This window comes from Zonotrichia albicollis, chromosome 4, assembly GCF_047830755.1.
Source record: "Zonotrichia albicollis isolate bZonAlb1 chromosome 4, bZonAlb1.hap1, whole genome shotgun sequence".
Taxonomy (NCBI): Eukaryota; Metazoa; Chordata; class Aves; order Passeriformes; family Passerellidae; genus Zonotrichia; species Zonotrichia albicollis.
Window position 1 is genome coordinate 27580964 of NC_133822.1, and position 16884 is coordinate 27597847.

The 16884-nt window shown below is 43.7% G+C and overlaps 1 protein-coding gene across 5 annotated transcripts in view; it reads right to left on the minus strand.

Moving 5' to 3' along the window:
- Positions 1-15229, minus strand: part of SHISAL1 (shisa like 1) — a 70878-nt gene extending 55649 nt beyond the window's left edge. For 2 of the 5 annotated variants that reach the window (XM_005496397.4, XM_074539245.1), the window contains exon 1: positions 13634-13775. The gene's annotated coding sequence lies outside the window, so the exon portion shown is untranslated. The other 3 variants (XM_074539248.1, XM_074539246.1, XM_074539247.1) reach the window with 3 other exon arrangements.
- Between the last annotated feature and the right edge of the window lie 1655 nt (positions 15230-16884).

Consider the following 16884-nt stretch of genomic DNA (forward strand, 5'->3'; position numbering starts at 1 on the left):
ATGGGTTGGCCTCATCATTAGAAAGAAATAAGGAATACTGCACTAATGAGACCAGGGAAACACAGGAAGACTACTGCAAGATGCAGCCTTGAACTTTCTTGAGGAAATGAGGATGTGCCAAGTGAAGAAAACCCAACTATACACAGTGGACAGCAACTATGCAAGCTGCAAAGAACCCAGACTGTTACAAGCAAAAAATATCTGATGCTGAAAGTTGCCTGTGGACTTCTGGCAAACTGAGAGCACAACTTCCTGCCATGTGAAGGACAGATGCAGGGACTACAAGAAGATTACTTCACTTATTAAGAGCACGTAAGAACCACAGCTTGCATAACACATCACTGAGAACCATGTCAGTAGGAGAATTAATTCAAAAGTATTCTGCTTCAGAGTTAAGTACAAGGTTTTAGGAGAAGATAAGCAAGACTATCAGCCTGAAATTAAACAGGCTGCTTATTACATTTGTTTTTGGCATACCGAAGTCAGCATAGTTAGCCAAATAATGACCTCCAAACTTAAGGATAAAGCACTTCACAGAAAGAAGTTAAACTGATGTGCAAGAGCTCTTTGCTTTTGCCACAGCAGAATACAGAATAAAATGCTTCAGTAAATGAACTGAGAGAGGTGCAGGACATAATGGAGGAGGAATTACCCATCACTGAGATTAACTGGTTGCTCATTAGCCAGGCCATTCCTGCATATATCAAATTGCTACCCCAGGGTCCAAGGGCAATATTAACACGGTAAGAGAACAGATCTCAAAAATTCAAGCACTCAGCAGTCTGTGCCTTAAGACACAGAGCAGAGGTGTTTCTCTCATACACCTATTGGAATAACCTGGACAAGCAGAGCATGAATGCCCCTACAGCACAAAAGAAGATAGAACTTAGATACTGACTGAAAGAACCGATCAATACATAAAAAGAGAATGAGAGGGAAAAACCTGGAGAGATAAATTACTCCATGTATTCCCTGTATCTTAAGACAGCACAAGGTTATGTATAAAGCTGTTGGAAACTCAGAATACCTTTATGGTACCCATTAAAGAAATGTATTCGGTAGATTACTTTCCCAGCAAAGAAGGCAAATAAAGGAAAAGCACAGATATTTTGGTGATATAAAAGGTTAATACTAGTAAAGCTTAAGTCTTAACCTAAAAGAAATAGCATGACTACACATGAGTCTGAACAGCTTTAGAAGGAACTAGAATTCACAGAGTAAAGCAAAGAAAGGTAAATTCCCTAAGAATGAAAACAACATTAATACCACATTTACAAATGTTCAGGTCACCACAAATATGCTACATCAAAGGGCTTTTGCAAAAGCAACTCAATTTCCTGCAATATCCGATCTGAGTTGCTGTTTGTTGTTTATAATGTTCAGTGATTGCTGTCTCCTTGAGACAAACTCACATGAGGACTATTATCTAGACAGCAGTCTTCATAAGTACTTTGGCTAAGCGTACTCTGTGACTCCACAACAAACCAAATTCTTTTGCCACAACACTAACTGCAACTTGCCTTCCCAAAGATGTGCTGATTTCCTTGGCTAGAGGACAGGTAAAGACACTAGGAGGGAAAATCCCTCAACATCTGGTGGCTCATTGAAAACAAGGCTAGTTTCCACATGGATAAAACTTATACTTTATAGGGGAAGGAAGATTTGACCACCTCAGGGGATTTTCTTCTTGTTGGGTGAGGAGACACATCTTAAGAATCCTTTATATGAGGAACTGCATCCCTAAGAACACATTGTTTTAAAGCAATCTGAATAAACACTGGGAATCTGATCATATTGCAGGTCTCTTCTCTCGCCACCAAAGAGTCCAACTCCTATTGCTAAGCAAAACACTGCACAGGGAGCAAAACCAAGAGCCATTTCTGTCACAGAAACTATAAATCTGTACAAGAAACACAGCACAATGCCATAGTGGAAAAGAGCTTTAGTGCTGTCACCTGAGAAAAGCCAAATATCTACAGAGCTCTGATGATCAGAGTGCATGCAGGTATCAATGTCTCTGCTCTCAGTGGATCATCTACCACTGCTGTCATCCAGCCATCAAGATGCTGTGTCTAAGTTAAGGGACTTCCAGTGAAGACCAGCCTCTCTATCTTTTTTTTTTGTGATTCCAGGTCTCTTTTCCTCTCCCACTACTGCCCTTGATGCTGAAAACAAGTAAAGCAGGGCTTCCACATTCACATTGTTACTCTGTCAAGCTTTGCCCATTCAGTCCTTCAAAGACTGTGCCAGAAGGCAAAGAACTGCACAGGCTTAACAGAATTTCTTGACCAAATTTATTTCAGAGAATTTAGGAGTTCCAATTCCTCAAAACTACAACAAATCCCAAGACACAATTTCCCTTACACAGAGCTGACTCCCTCCTCAAAGCATCCACAGCTTGGCGAACACTTCCTTGCCTTCAACCAGAAATCATTCTATCAGGATCCATCACTCACTGAGGAACGGGGGGGATAAAATGGTAAATGAAATTCATGCTGGTAAATGCAAAGTAATGCAGGGAGGAAATCCCTTTCTCTCAGCACTGGGCAGGCTACTGCATCTTAGAGAGACAGGAAAGCTATAATGAAATTATGCACATCAGTTCTATGCAGATAGTGATTTAGTACTCAGTAGCAGATAGAATTTCAGAAGCTGATGAGAAAAAAAAAAAGGGGGAGAAAGAAAATCTCATTACAACATGGTATGATTTTCTACATCTCCGTCTAGAGCTGGAAAAGGATCAGGAATGAGAAGGATAGTAAGAGCTGTAAAATGTTTTCTGTATGCAAAGCATTTGAACAGACTAGGAAGAAGAATTTGATAAAAGTCTACAAAAATTTACAAGTAGCGTTGACAAACTGAATAGACAGCAATCCTGCATCACTTCTCATAATACAAGAATTATCAGACATCACTTTGAAAAACAACAAAAGGAGGTGGTTTTCTTACACAGCATGCAGTTTAATTGTTCTCTTTATGACAAAAGCTTGCCTATCTTTCAAGAACAATTTGGCAAATTCTATGGAGAAAAACTCCCACCAACAGCTATTAAACATCAAACTGACTCTGATGCCAGACAGAATGTACCTGTGAGGCAGCCAGCCAGAAGCTGAGAGGGTATATCTGGAGAAATACAATTTCCCTATACTTAGATAATAAAATACCTAGCCCAGGCAATAGTAACAAGCTAGAAAGATGCTTAACCTGATCCAAACATTCACTCCTACACCCTTCTCCTGTGTCATGCGCCCAATCCAAGAGTCACACCAGTCATTAAATTGTTTCTAGGAAAGCAGCTATTCCTTTCTGCTGTCACAATGAAACAGAAAAGAGATCTCACTTTTCTTTTTAAGGAACCTAATATTGTATAGATATTTATGCCTTACTGCATCCTGCTGATCACTTGTGTTTTGATAGCTTTATTTTCTGTTGTAGTGTGCTTTATATGGTGCAGAACCATGAAGGGTTTGTGTTCTGGTGACCTTCAGCTTTGACCAAAAGCTGCCACCACTAAAAAAACCAAAACAGACCATGCAGAAGAATTTATTTTTAAAATTTTAAGTGTCAGTTTACTACTTCTGTCTTAAAGCAATACATTCTCCAGACATTATTTCATCGTTCTGATGGGCCAGAACTGCTCCTAACTAGTCATATCATTACATTTGCAGAGATCATTCACTTATGTCACAGAACAAACTTCAGGTTTAGGTGCTGGTTTATGTATGTTAAGGCCTTTCTGTTTAGCCTTATTGGAAATTCTGGTTCCCATTCACAGGGGAAGGAAGGCCAGAGAAACCGCAATCCCAATTAATTCCCACTGCATGCCTTGTCATTTGAAAAAAATTAAAAAATTCAGGCTCTGAATTTTTGAATTCTTGCTATGAATTTGAAAAAAATTAAAAAATTCAGGCTCTGAATTTTTGAATTCTTGCTATGAATACTTGTTTTTGGCGCATCATTACATTTGTCAGCAGTAGCAAGCAGTCGAACACAGAGCTCGCTTCACTTGGTCTGCTTTGCTACTCATAGCTAGAAAACTCAATTTTGGTTACATCCTTCTTCCTGATCCCCCAGATGAATAAAACCATCATTCTGATGGATTGCACTCAGCTTGGATACAGAAACAACATGCGACATAATTCGACCTTACAACCCAAGAGGTATTTGTCACAAAATACTCTTTGCACTTACTGAAAGAGGATTTTAAAAATTGTGATTCTATCATAAACAGAGCGATTATGGGCCTAAGAACTGAAGATACCAAGTTCCTTGGGGACCATGTCTTAGCTTTGTTTTCAAGAAAAGGACATAGGTGATCTCCCTTCAACAAAGCTTTGGGGACTTTTTAGTGGTTTCCTAAACTCTTCAAACTCTAAGTCTCTGGCTGTTTAATCATGGAAAATGCTCTTGTGGAAGAGGATAGGATTTCTGAGGGCTTGCAATGACAATGGCTCTGAAAACAAACTGATCATATCTGTGCTCAGCATCTCAATTCACAGGAAAAAACACGTTCTTGTGGAGGGCCCCTCTGTGCCAGATACCAATTATCCATAAGGGTCATGCAACTAACAGGCATTTTTTGTTGTTTTGGCAGCTGAATTGGAAGAAAATGAGAAAAGAAATTAATGTTTAAATGGGCTAAACATTTGTTTGGTTTTGATGCTTGAAACTAAAACACCAGAACAGTTACTTCATATCAGGCAGAAAGGAAAAGGAAAGGAGAAAGCAAAGGAAACTGGAAAATGATTTTCCAAGTTCTGATCAGCACTGCCTGAAACAAAACCATTGCTACTGGCCACTTCCCATGGAAGATACAAGGAGGAAGAAGACTGCAACAAATACTTTTGAGATAGAAGCCCGGCTCATTTTGGAAGTTTGCTGGCAGCTGCTGGGCAGCCAGCCCATGGCAGCAGTAAACTGCAAAATACAGTAATACAGTCAATCCCACCCTTGGTAACTAAAGCAAATGACACGATTTCCACTTGCCTGCCTAAGCTCATCTGAAAAAGGATACAGGCTGACAACACAGAACAGGGAAGGTAGAGCAAATTTAGAAACTAATGAGAAATCTTAGCTTTGATGGTGAGTGATCATATTACAGTTTTATTTACATTATTTATTTTACACAGGGTTTTTAATTGTTGAAATATGCAGGAGGTAGTAAAAACATTGCTTGCCTTCTGTGCCTAGTTATCGAAAAAGACAGTAATATAAACACATCCTCCTTAAGAAAAGTGTTGAGTTCCTTGAGAATATTGCTTCTCTTTTATCTTTCCTTGAAAAGCAACTGGAACCAAGATCTGGGGCATTCTATGACACAGGCACAGTACAGGGTGCTCCTGAAAACCATGCTGGGAGCTCTGGCTTGAGGCTTTAAGGTTGCTCTATAATAACCATTGATTTAAAACTACTGGATTAAATTTTAGTGATCAAAAGAGAAAAATAATGCTTTAAATGTTTCAAACTGTGAAGTCTTGTGAACATGCTTATTCTGTATTTAATTTCCATCACTGCAGTAAGTTTGGAGCAATGTTATTTATATTCAACACAAAGGAATAAATTGCATTATTAATAGTTCTCAGTCACTTGAACTCATGCTCATGTACTGAAAATTTGCCACTGCAGTCCAAACTCAGAAGGTTTAGGGAGAGGCTAGGTGGAGTTAGGGAATAGTAATCAAGGTTAAAAACTGAACCAAAATTTACTATAAGCATTAACCTGCTTGCAGTTCTCACCACAGAGAGCAGACCAATAGAGAAGCACAAAATGAACACATGTAATGCAAATTAATTTTAAGAAGAGCTATGTGTGGATGTACATCCATATTAACTTCTCTCTTGTCCAATAGATTTTAGAAAAGAAAAAAAAAAAGCAGCAAACTTCAGATTCTGGCCTTAGGGCTTAAACGAGTAATGATGGATAGAACTTTCCCTGCTATTAACATGTCACTATGAGAAAGAAGAGACTGTCTAACAAAGACTGAATTAGTGGACTGCATGACACAGAAGTGTGGAAATGTAATCACAGAAACAGGGAGTGGGTGGGGCTGGCAGGGACCTCTGGAGATCATCCAGCCCAAGCCCCCTGCCCAAGGATCACCTGGCGCAAGCTCCACAGGATTGTGTCCAGGTGGGTTTGGAGTCTCTCCAGACAGGGAGACTGCACAGCCTCTCTGTGAAGCTAGTTCCAGTGCTCTGTCACCCTCATACACACACACAAGCTCTTGACTCCTTCCTCACCCACTCCCTTGGCAGAGCTCAGCACATTCCAGTCACTCTCTCCCATAAACAGCAGCTCCATCACCTTGCCTTGCTGCCCTGGCTTTCCTAGAAGGAATGTAGCCATCCCTGACTCTATTCCCACCATTTCTCTGTGGCTGCAATGAGATCGTGGCTTGGTGATAAAGAGCAGAAAGGCAAAAGTAGTACCACAGCTGCCAATTTCCTTCCTCATTAATTTCTCATTGTTATATTTAGCTTACTCCCCACGAGTGCATCCCAATTCCAGCAGAGTGGACTCAGCAAGGGTCCACTTTCACAACAGCAGCCCTCAGGCACGTGGGGCTTGACAGTACTCCCATTCAAATAAACAGGAATTTGGCCACGGACTTGCAAAAGTAGGATACCTGTCTTGAAAACAGTTATTTCCTACTGAAGAAAACCCTGTTCAATAACTCTTCACATGTGCCCTTCTACTGTAAAATAAAGGTGACTTGTTGCAAGACAAGGTCATAATTTATAAACATAGTTCTGTGTATGAGGGTCCTAAATAGCAATTACCACCACCAATATACAATATGAGCTGGTTTCTTATGTAAAATTTGTTTCTGAGGTAAACAAACCCTCTGGAATTTCAAGGAGCTGCCTTTGACCCACCCTAGCTGGAAGATGAACAGTGAAAAGAAGGAAGGGAAATGGGAAGAAGAGTGACAGGTCCTGATCTCTGCAGCAGAGGTGAGCACAGCGATTTGTGCATCCTGATGATCTTCCAGCAGAAGAACTACTTGTCAAAAAACACGGGGTAGAAGCAGAACAGCACCAAGGCCATGGGACCCTTTCCATTCACCACCTGCCTGAAGGGGCTGTGGGACAGGATGTGGCTCCGTGCCACTGCTCTGGCCAATGTCCCTGCACTACAGCAATCCCTCTGCCAGCCCCTTAAAGGATTCCCCACAAGAATTCACAGATTTGCCCAAACAGGGATGAGAGGGGCTGCAGCACAAAGTAATAATTAACAAATCTCCAATGTGTGTCTATAGAATCCCCCTACAGAGCTGGCTCCAGTGATTGTTCACTTCCTGGCTGGAGCCCAGGTTTCTAAATCCCTGCCAATAGTATTTCTAAAAATGAATTTCCAGCAATATCTCAATCAACAAAATGTTGCCACATCACAACACTTCACAGAGAATCACAATGAATTTCTCTTAAACACCACACAATTAAAAAGGGTAATGAGCATTAAACTGAACTTGTCTCTGAGAATTGGTTTCAGTACTCAGAGCAGCCACTCACTGATTTCTCTCATGACTTCTGCATTCCAGCCCAAGAAGCCAAATACTGAACCAGTGTTTTATTCAGGTCAGGGCTCCTTTACCACTAAGGGGAATTTAACTGACAGTATGAATGTTCAAAGAATTAATGTCTTGTTTTCACAACAAAATAGAAATTAAACCCATCTTGTGAAGATGTTCAGTTTCCATTCATTTCCATTCACACACACTTGACAATTCCCTGGTTTGGGGTAAAATGTTCTTTAGGACTATGAAATTTTGGGCTGCAGCTTTCAAGTAAACCATTCAAACAGGTTTGTGTTCAAGCTCTGCATTTTGGGATATTTGTACCTTTAGAAATAGAAATGTTTTGCAACTTGAGGATAGGAAGCTTGGTCTATTATCTTGGCAACTTTCTGTCTAGTGATATGTAATGGTCATACTGAAACAAGACATGAACAAAGAACCCTAATTTAACTCTGGAGTTTAATGCATATTGAACGCTTACATTTGCCATTCAAGAAAAAGTGTCTGAAGTGCATGCAATTTCCTTGGAAAAGTTAATCTCTCCAGACTTCTGTCTATATTTTCAAATGTTAAAAAAGTATTACCTGAAAAGTGACATAAGGGAAAAGTATGTATGCTACATGCTTTACAAGACAAAGCTTTTTAAATTTTAATAAGTATACTAACTATTGGGCAGTAAGTAAAGAAGAATTTAACAAATGTTGATGCTGTTAAGACATCGTGGGGAAAAATGCATTTTGCCAAATGATCACCACAAAAACAAACCAGTCCAAGATGGGAGATAACCAGAGAAAATTATACCCCGACTACCATAAGCTGAAAATTGTGTGAAAAAGCAGCCTGGAGGCTCTCAAGTATGGGAATGCAACACAAATGGCAAAAGTACTAATCTATATCTTCCCACCACTTCCTTGCAGCCGGCAGCTCTATTTGGCAGAACAGTGCCTTTCTAGTGGCAAAATTGATGGAAGACATGGATTCGGGAAAGAAAGGAACCACAGATATTTAAGAGTTACATTTGGAAATCCTTGCCTCCAACAGCCTTTAGGTGATTAATCTGAACCCCTCTTAAAGAAAAAGCCTGTAACTGCAAAGGATTCATTGTTGTGAAACAGCAACACGGGAATGTCAGTAAAATGAGAGCTGGAACATCTCCACCTTAAAAAAGAAACCCACCCAAATAAAGAAGAAGAAAAAAAGTTTTAGTTAGGAACCAGTCTGGCTAGAGCAGCAGAATTGCATTCCAAAGTTTTCCTTAGTAACTTCCAAGAGTCTCCCACACCAGCATGGAGGAGAGAGGGCATTTTGCTTCTTCAGGTAAATTGAAATCCCACTGCCTTTTCTGCTTGATATAGCAAATCCTTTGTGCAGCAGCTACTACATCACACCTCACTGCTCACTCCTGATATCACCTAAGAGGCTCAAATGGCATCCATTAGAATAAATAAGATTTTATCAGTAACCTGCTGAAGCCTCAGTTGTTTCTCTGGGCAGGATGAGAGTGGATAATCCTGAACAGTGCTGCCAGGAATGCCCTGGGATTTGCTGCTTGCAGTGCTTGGTCTGCAGACCTGTTCCTGCTAAGAGCTCTGAAGTGAAGCTCAGAACAATGCTTCATGTTCTGTGTTATGTGAGCCTGGTTCTTTATTAGGAAGTTTCTCTCTAGCTACTGAAGTATGTTTAGGAATACATCTTGTTCCTATGGAAATCTGTGAGAATTCTGCCCTTGCCTCCAAATAGAGCAGGAACAGACTCCCTGTCTGCAACATCAGACATCTTGGCATAAAGTGAGAAAATTGGGAGGGCCTGCTAAGCTTCACTGGTGTGGAAAGGTCAGCCTACAAATCAAGGGACTCCCACAGGAGAAGCAGGAGGGCTGCAGCACATGCCGACAGGAGGGCTCTCCCTGCCTTATTCCCAGGGAAAATCCGAATTTCAGTCCCTGGCTCCTTCCCCCTGCCAGCTCGTCCTGGCAGCTGAAAAGGCAGAGCAGCAGCAGCATCTCATGGCTGAGGTGCTGCTGAACCCATCACTGAGCAATACAGGTATGGGAGAGACTTGAATTTCGACGTAATTGGAGGTGAAATCTCTATTTTCAAGCAGAAAATACACCAAGGTCCAAAACTTCCAAAATGACTTGGGAGTTTGAGCATGTGAATAATCAGGCATCTCAGAGACGGGGGAGAGGCATCCCTCTAGAATGCGTTTTTTAAAACACAGATTTATTTGGGTTGTTTCAAACTTGGGCCTTAAAAGCCTAAGTAATTTTGAATATATTATATATGGTTCATTAAAAATATGGTGAGTAAGCGAAAGGCCGGAAAGGAGCTTTTTTACATCTTCACATTTAAAAAGGTTCATTTTTTAAAAGAATAAAATGACAGAAACAGGAGAGTTTTACATTACCACTGGTATGTAAAAATACAGTCTTTGTTTTATCTTAAGTTTGGCCATTAAATTCTGATGAAAAGCAGAATTTAGTCTACCATATATAAGAGATATCACTTTAAAAGTCAGGTTTTCATTGGCAAACCTTTCATACTCAACAGTCCTGCCTCAATTTAAAAGACTAGTTTAGCTGAAGTATTGATTACTAGGGTGATTTTGGAATGAAGACCAAACTAAAAACCCTATAGCTAAATCAAGTACACCACCATTTGAAGTATAAACACTTTACAGAAGTGTACAAAGAATACATCTGAGCTCCTAACTGGAATTACAGAAACATTTCTCATACCTTCCTAACACCATTACTTGTTCCTGTCAAATGAGGTTGTGCATTTTATAAGCTCAAAAAGTATACCTAGAAACTCACCTGCCCAATCCTCTCCTAAAAGCAGAAAAAAACCAAAAACCAAACACATATACACAAAAAAAAAATTCACTTTGGATATTTAGTGCTGGTTTCTGCCCTTCACAAGCCCCTTGCTGCCAATATGCCTGTTTTAAATTCATAATGGCGTTATTTTTCCATCCAGAAAACCAGCACATCCAACCTGACAGCAAACAGGAAAAGCAGTGATTTGTTGTCAGGTCTTTGGAGTACAGATCTGTGAACTTTTTCTCTGAAATCTGTTTTCTTCAAATATATTCAGCAAAATGAATGTTAAGGAACCAGCACTGGAAGTAATTCCTCACAACATCTTCAGACTGATCTCACTGGTGTGCAGATGCCAGTGACCAAGGCCTGAGACAGGAAAAATGTTGACTACCATTAGTTATTGCGCTGCACTAACATTTTGCTGCTTCCCCAGAGATCTCTCTGGGCACAATATATGCACATGGCACAACTCTACAGTCCAAATAAGCAGCCCTGAATGATGATGATTAATGGGGTAGGGAAAAGTTATAATAGAGGGGTAAAGTGACTTGGCCAGAGTAGATCAGTTACCAAGAAAGCAGCTCAACTGCCTCCTCTAAATAACAGTACAGCGCTTACTCATCCCAGGTGTGGGACTTCCAACACCACAGAAACAAAGAATATTAAGTCTATTTCCACATGACAGCAGAGTTTGAACAATAGGCTGGTTGAGCAATTTGCAGTATCTTGAATATGAACACCATAAGAAGCATTTTTGTTTATAAAAAAACAGTGTACATTATATCCAAGTTGCTTTGATATAATGTTGAGTAAAACACAATTCAAACCAATATCATTATCCATATTTATAGACTTAGCCTTCATATCTATTTACTTTTCACTCCCTGAAACAAAACCCCTTTATCAGTGACAGCTTTACATACTCAGATGCCTTCTCACAACCTTAAGTGATTATTGTTTTGAAAATATCTATAAAAGTAATAAGGGCTTGTTACAAATTATCTTTCTTGCTGCCTGTTATCAGTCTTAAAAACTAAAATTAAGATTTTTTTTTTCTCTCTCCTCCTGGCACTTAGAGTCTGAAAAATGAACTGGAATATCTGTTGCTCTTACTACTACCAATAATCAAAAGGCTGAGCTTCAGAGATGTAAAACACACAGTAAAACCTAAATCACTTTCCCTCTACTTGTATTGACTGTGCAGCACTAAGTAGTAAAAATGTAATTATTCAGCATGGAAATTTAAATCAATGACGTCCAAAGGAGACAAAATGACAACTAAGATTTTTGTTCTTTCTTTCTATTCATGAGATTGTCATTAAGTTACTATACTGGTAACTAGGGGCTGGTGATGGCCCTCCACTCATAAGAAATATTTTCAGAGAGGTATCTCACTACTGAGTTGCTAAAAAACAGAATACAAAAGCCAAGGGGTATTTCAGTAAAAATACCTTTAGGGTAGTTCAGAAAAAGTTTGAAACTTTTTTCAAGAAGTGGTTTGCCTACTCTAATGCATTTGGAATGAGGCAGATGTTTTAGCACTTTGCTGGATTGAGCTAAGGATAGACTCTTTATCACAACATGATAGAGACAGTTATTTTATAACAGTTTATTCACTGAGAAGGAGTGTTTCTAGACAGGAGAAAGAATGCATGCTTCATACAGAAGTTCCCCTACTATTATAACTTCCTACTCCTGTAATCTGAAACAGTCACAACTGAATGTCTCTCGGGCAGTATTTCAGAACTGAGTATTCTAAAATATTCCTTACACACTACCAATGCTTCTCAACATAACACTATATTAAACTGTCTCTTGCAAAACTATGAAAATTTGCAGGAGAGTTTCAGATGTTTAACCTAGCATATAGTTAAGTTAAAAGTGTGTGTTTGCTCATTCTCTCTAAAAAAATTTTAAGTCCCTTCTCAGGTTGCAATGCTAAGGCAAGTGATTAAGACTGTCATTCAGTTTCACAGCATTTTCTTTCCTTACTCCTGCATCTTCTCACTGGAGGTACACTCTTTGTAACAGTGGATATTCCTACAAATTTCAAAATGCTAAAGACCCTTTTTACCTGATTCTGAAGATGTTAACCCAGGAAAGCATTTTAAAACATGGCATTAGAACCACTGTTTTCAGCTGGATGGTAACAGTTCACATCTTTTGAAGAGCAGGGGGACTGTGATATGTTAAATAAAGACTAGAGTTAAAAAGGAGGATTTTTGCCTCTACCATTAAGGAAAAAGAACATATAACATATGTTCACTCCTTGTAACTGAAGACAATACACTCATATACTCAGTTTTAACACTACTCCATCTTAGATAAAGTGCTTTACTTGATTAGCTCGGAGCAGAAGCGCAAGTGAACGACATTTCCTTTTGCTGAGCAGAGTGGGGTAGGAAGAAGTTAAAGAGACCTGTCAAGGTCACACCACAGCACGATGACAAAGTTACAGAAGAAGTCACCACTGATTCCCAACTCAGCTGTAGCAGAGACTGCAACATGAAGCTCCTCAAAGGGTTCTGTTCTGCCAAATGACGCACAAGCAGAAAGATAAGTAACAGCAACAGTTTTTAGCACTAATATGTCTCAGGAGTACTTTGAACATGAGACAAGTCAGACCACGGCTCAGTTTGAGCTTTACAGCTGAACAAGGTAACGCAGCAGAACAAATACTAAGAAACCCTGTATAACTCTCACACTTGCTCAATCACATCCGTGTATCGTTAATTAAGTGTGTGGAAATCGTGGAGCGTTGGAGAAAAAGCAAAGAGGGGCCACAGGATCACTCAGGGTTTATTTGCTTGTTTCTGCCCCCGGTGACAAAACACGGTACTAGTACGAAAAAGAAAAGAGAGAAAATCGGGCAAATAGATAACCCCGAAAGCTCCGAGGGGTCCCGTTGTCATGGAAACAAGTCGCCGCTATTGAGCTTTCCACGGCATGAGTGATTAATACCCGAGCCCTGTAAATAAATATTGACGCCGAGCGCAGCCACACACGCAGGCGGCCGCTGGCTCGGGGCGAGCAGCCGCGCAGCGCGCACACGCCGCGGCTCCCCGCGCACAAAGGGGACCGCACAAAGTTTCCCGAGCGCTGCTGCCACCGCGCTGCGCGGGGGAGCGACGGCACAACGCGGGCCGGGCCGGGCCGAGCCGAGCCGGGCGCTCTGCCCCGCTCCTGCAGCCGGGCACGGTGCTCGCCCACCTCCGGCAGCGCACGGAGCAGCGCAGCCCGCGACCGCCCCCCGCCCGGCCCTGCACAGACAGACACACAGACACGCCAGCCCTCACCTTGCGCTAAGTCGCTGCCCGCGCACAGCCACTTTTCCCGATAGTTGCACGGCGAATCCACAAAGGAGAGCGCGGCTCCGGCGTGTGGCCGGGGACGGCAGCGCCGGCACCTCCGACCTCGGGGAGCAGAGCACGGTGCTTCAGCCGGCGAGCGGGGGGACGAGGCACCGATGCACAGAAGCTGCTGCCACCTCCTTCCCCGGCTCCCCCATCCCCTCCTGTCCCCGCCCGCTTCTCCACCTTCTCTCTTCCTCCCCCCACCCCCGCTCGAACCAGCTGGTCTCACTCCACCTGGGGCGGCTCTCCAGGTGCCTCCCCGCTCCCACACGCGTCCCCTGCCGCAGCTGGAGCTCCGGGGCGGCTGCTCCGCCTCTCGCCGCGTTGGCTCCGCTGTCCCGCAGGGAAACTTCCCCAGCCCCCGGCGCTCCTGTCCTGCACGGAGCGGGCTGCTCGCCGCGGGCGGGGACATCGCAGCGCGGAGCCCTGTCCCCCGGCTCGGAGGCAGGCAGAGCTGCCCGGAGGTGACCACTCACCTCAGCAAAGCCCGGCGGTACCCTCCCGGCATGGGGGCGGACGCGGCGCTGGCAGCATCGCCGATGGAGGTGGAACCTGGCGGGGGCGCGGGGCGCTCCCCCTGCCCTGCCCTGCTCCTCCTGCGGGGCTCCCCGGGGAGGGACGGGATGCGCCGCCCGGGCCCTGCCGGCACTGCCGGGGCGCCTCTGCGGTGCAGCCGCCCTCCCTGCTGAGCTGGGGCGAGGGTGGATGAGGGAGGGGGCGCTAGCAGGGCGGGTGCGGCCGGAGCGGAGCCGTGCGGTGCCGCTCTGCGGTGCACAAGGATCGGCCTGCCCCGGGCAGACTGGGCTCTGTCACCAGCGAGCGGGCGGCTGGGCCCGGAGGCGACAGTGCGGCGGCTTCCCCAGGGCTCCCAGCCGGCCGCTGGTCCCTGCCCGGCTCAGACCAGGGCCCGCTCCCCTCTTCTTCTTATTCCCTTTCCCGTACGCCGCCCTCCCCTCCCAGTCGTTACGAGGGCACCGGGGATTAAGTGTACGTTCAGTTTTAAGAGCATTATATTAATAAATAGCGATTCGGTGATTTTAAATTACTCTGCGAGAGTCCATCCGGCAGCCTGTTAAGAAGCAATCCCCTCCAGGCACGGTTTAATCGGAGGGATCAGAGCGCGGGCGCCGCGTCCTCCGGTGCCTCCAGCGGAGCTTGCCGAGGGAGCTGCGGCCGAACGCGCACCTGCTGCGGGGTTCCTTAGGAAAATTCCTTACGGGAGAGCCCTGCCCGGCCCGGGAAGGCGGTGCTGCCGGCGGGAGGGACGGAGGGAGCGCCGGGAGAACCCCGGTCTCCGCCTGGGAACGGCCCTTGAGTTTGTCCCACATCTCACTAGAGACTAAACCAGCCCGGTCTAGGCAGGGGTTGGCGGTGCAGCCGGAGTTTGGACGCTGCAGAAAGTGCACATCCTTAGAGCACTGGAAATCTGGCTTTTATACTGCGTGACGCCAGCGGACGCGCGGAGAGGCAGCGCCGTGCGAGCCCTCCCTGCTCCTCAGAGCGACTCCCGAGCTCACCTGCGCACCCCGCGGCCCCTCGCTGCTGCAACAGCGGCCCCGCGGCTCCAAGACAAAGGCTAAGGCAGCTCCGAGAGGAGAAGAGGGGCATAGACACTGATTTGAGGGCTCAGCCCTCAGAAGATGGCTAAAGCCTCCCTTTCTCCCCCTCCTTCCTTTTGCATCACACCCCCAGAGCCCAACAGGTGGTTGTGACCTCAGAGAAGTTCTAAGCTAATCTCAGTGATGTCTAGAAATGACCTCTCGCATGAATTCACATTATAAGAAAAAAAAGATTTTTCATTTACATTTTAATGCATAAATCATGCAAAGTAGGGAGCTCCAGACACTGTTGCAAGAGTGATGACTCATGCCCACCACGTGTACATTATTTATTGTCTGAGGACGGGACCGTGTTTAAATTAGGCTGCTTGATAACCTAATCTGAATGTTCTGAACTGCTTCCCTATAATTATGTTCTGGAGAAAGTAAAGCATCATTTCTTAACCCTGGTCTCTCTCCCTGACACATTTTAATTCAGAGACTTGTATAGAACTACATGTTTTGAATTTTCTAGCAGGTGGAGTGCTCTTTCTGCACAGGCACTGCACGTGGAAAGGAACAATCACAAATGTACTTCTCAGATCAGGAAGGAATGTAAACTATGGCTTTCTGCACATTAGCAGATAAAAACTGTTAAGTTCAACAATTTCAAACAGAAATGAAGATACCCTGCCAGCTTGTGCCAGTTTCTCATACTGGGATGTCTCATTACACGGCTGTGTTAAACTAGGCTTCACCATCCCATTGGGACTAATTCTCTTCCAGACACCAAAACCAACCTCCTAATGGCTAGGTGGGCTGCTGTTATTTTTTCATAAAATAATTACAGAGCAAATAAATGGTGGACTACCAGATCATCTGTTTGTTTCCTTCTTACAGTCCTGTACAGTTGCTGATTCCTCCATTTTACTAAACCTTGAGAGTACAAGGGCAAAAAGCTGTTCTGTTCCCTGTTCTTCATTTGTTTTTCCTCTTTCTTTTCAAGCAGATGGTATCAAGGAAGCTCTTCCCACACATACACAAAGATTCAAAGCCATTCCTGTGAGGAACTCAGGCTTCAACTACTCCCTTTGTTCTGTTCTTCTCTTTCTGTGAGAGTGATACACTCTCACCCTCACCCATTTCATAGTTGTGAGTGACCAAGGGAAAAGCTATGGCCAGAGTCTCCTCTAAATACAAAATGAACAATTCTGTGGTACTCATGCCTATTTTGTGAGGAGCAGACGTTTTCCAGTGGATAAACGTGTGAGGAGAAAGATCAGGATTGAGGGTGTTTATTTTTGCTCCATATTTTGGAGTGAGACAGAGTATCCATCCTGAACTAGGTGAAGTGTCTAGGAGAGGTGAAGGGTCTGTGGAGCTAAAGCTGAAGGAGAGGCCGCATTCCAGAGACAGCAAGGAGACAGAGAAAGAAAAACAGAAAACCGCGAGGTCAATCTGCCCCCGACCTAGGAATTCCTTCGATAAAGAAGAATTAGTGCTAAATGTCGCGTGGAATGAATATGTATGAACTTAATTTGAAACTGTATGCATATGCATTTGGAAGGGGGGATAAAAAGGGGACTCGGAGTCTCCAGGGGCACGCATGCCCTTTTGGGGAGTCTTGCGTCCGGCGCGCGTCGTAATAAAGCATAC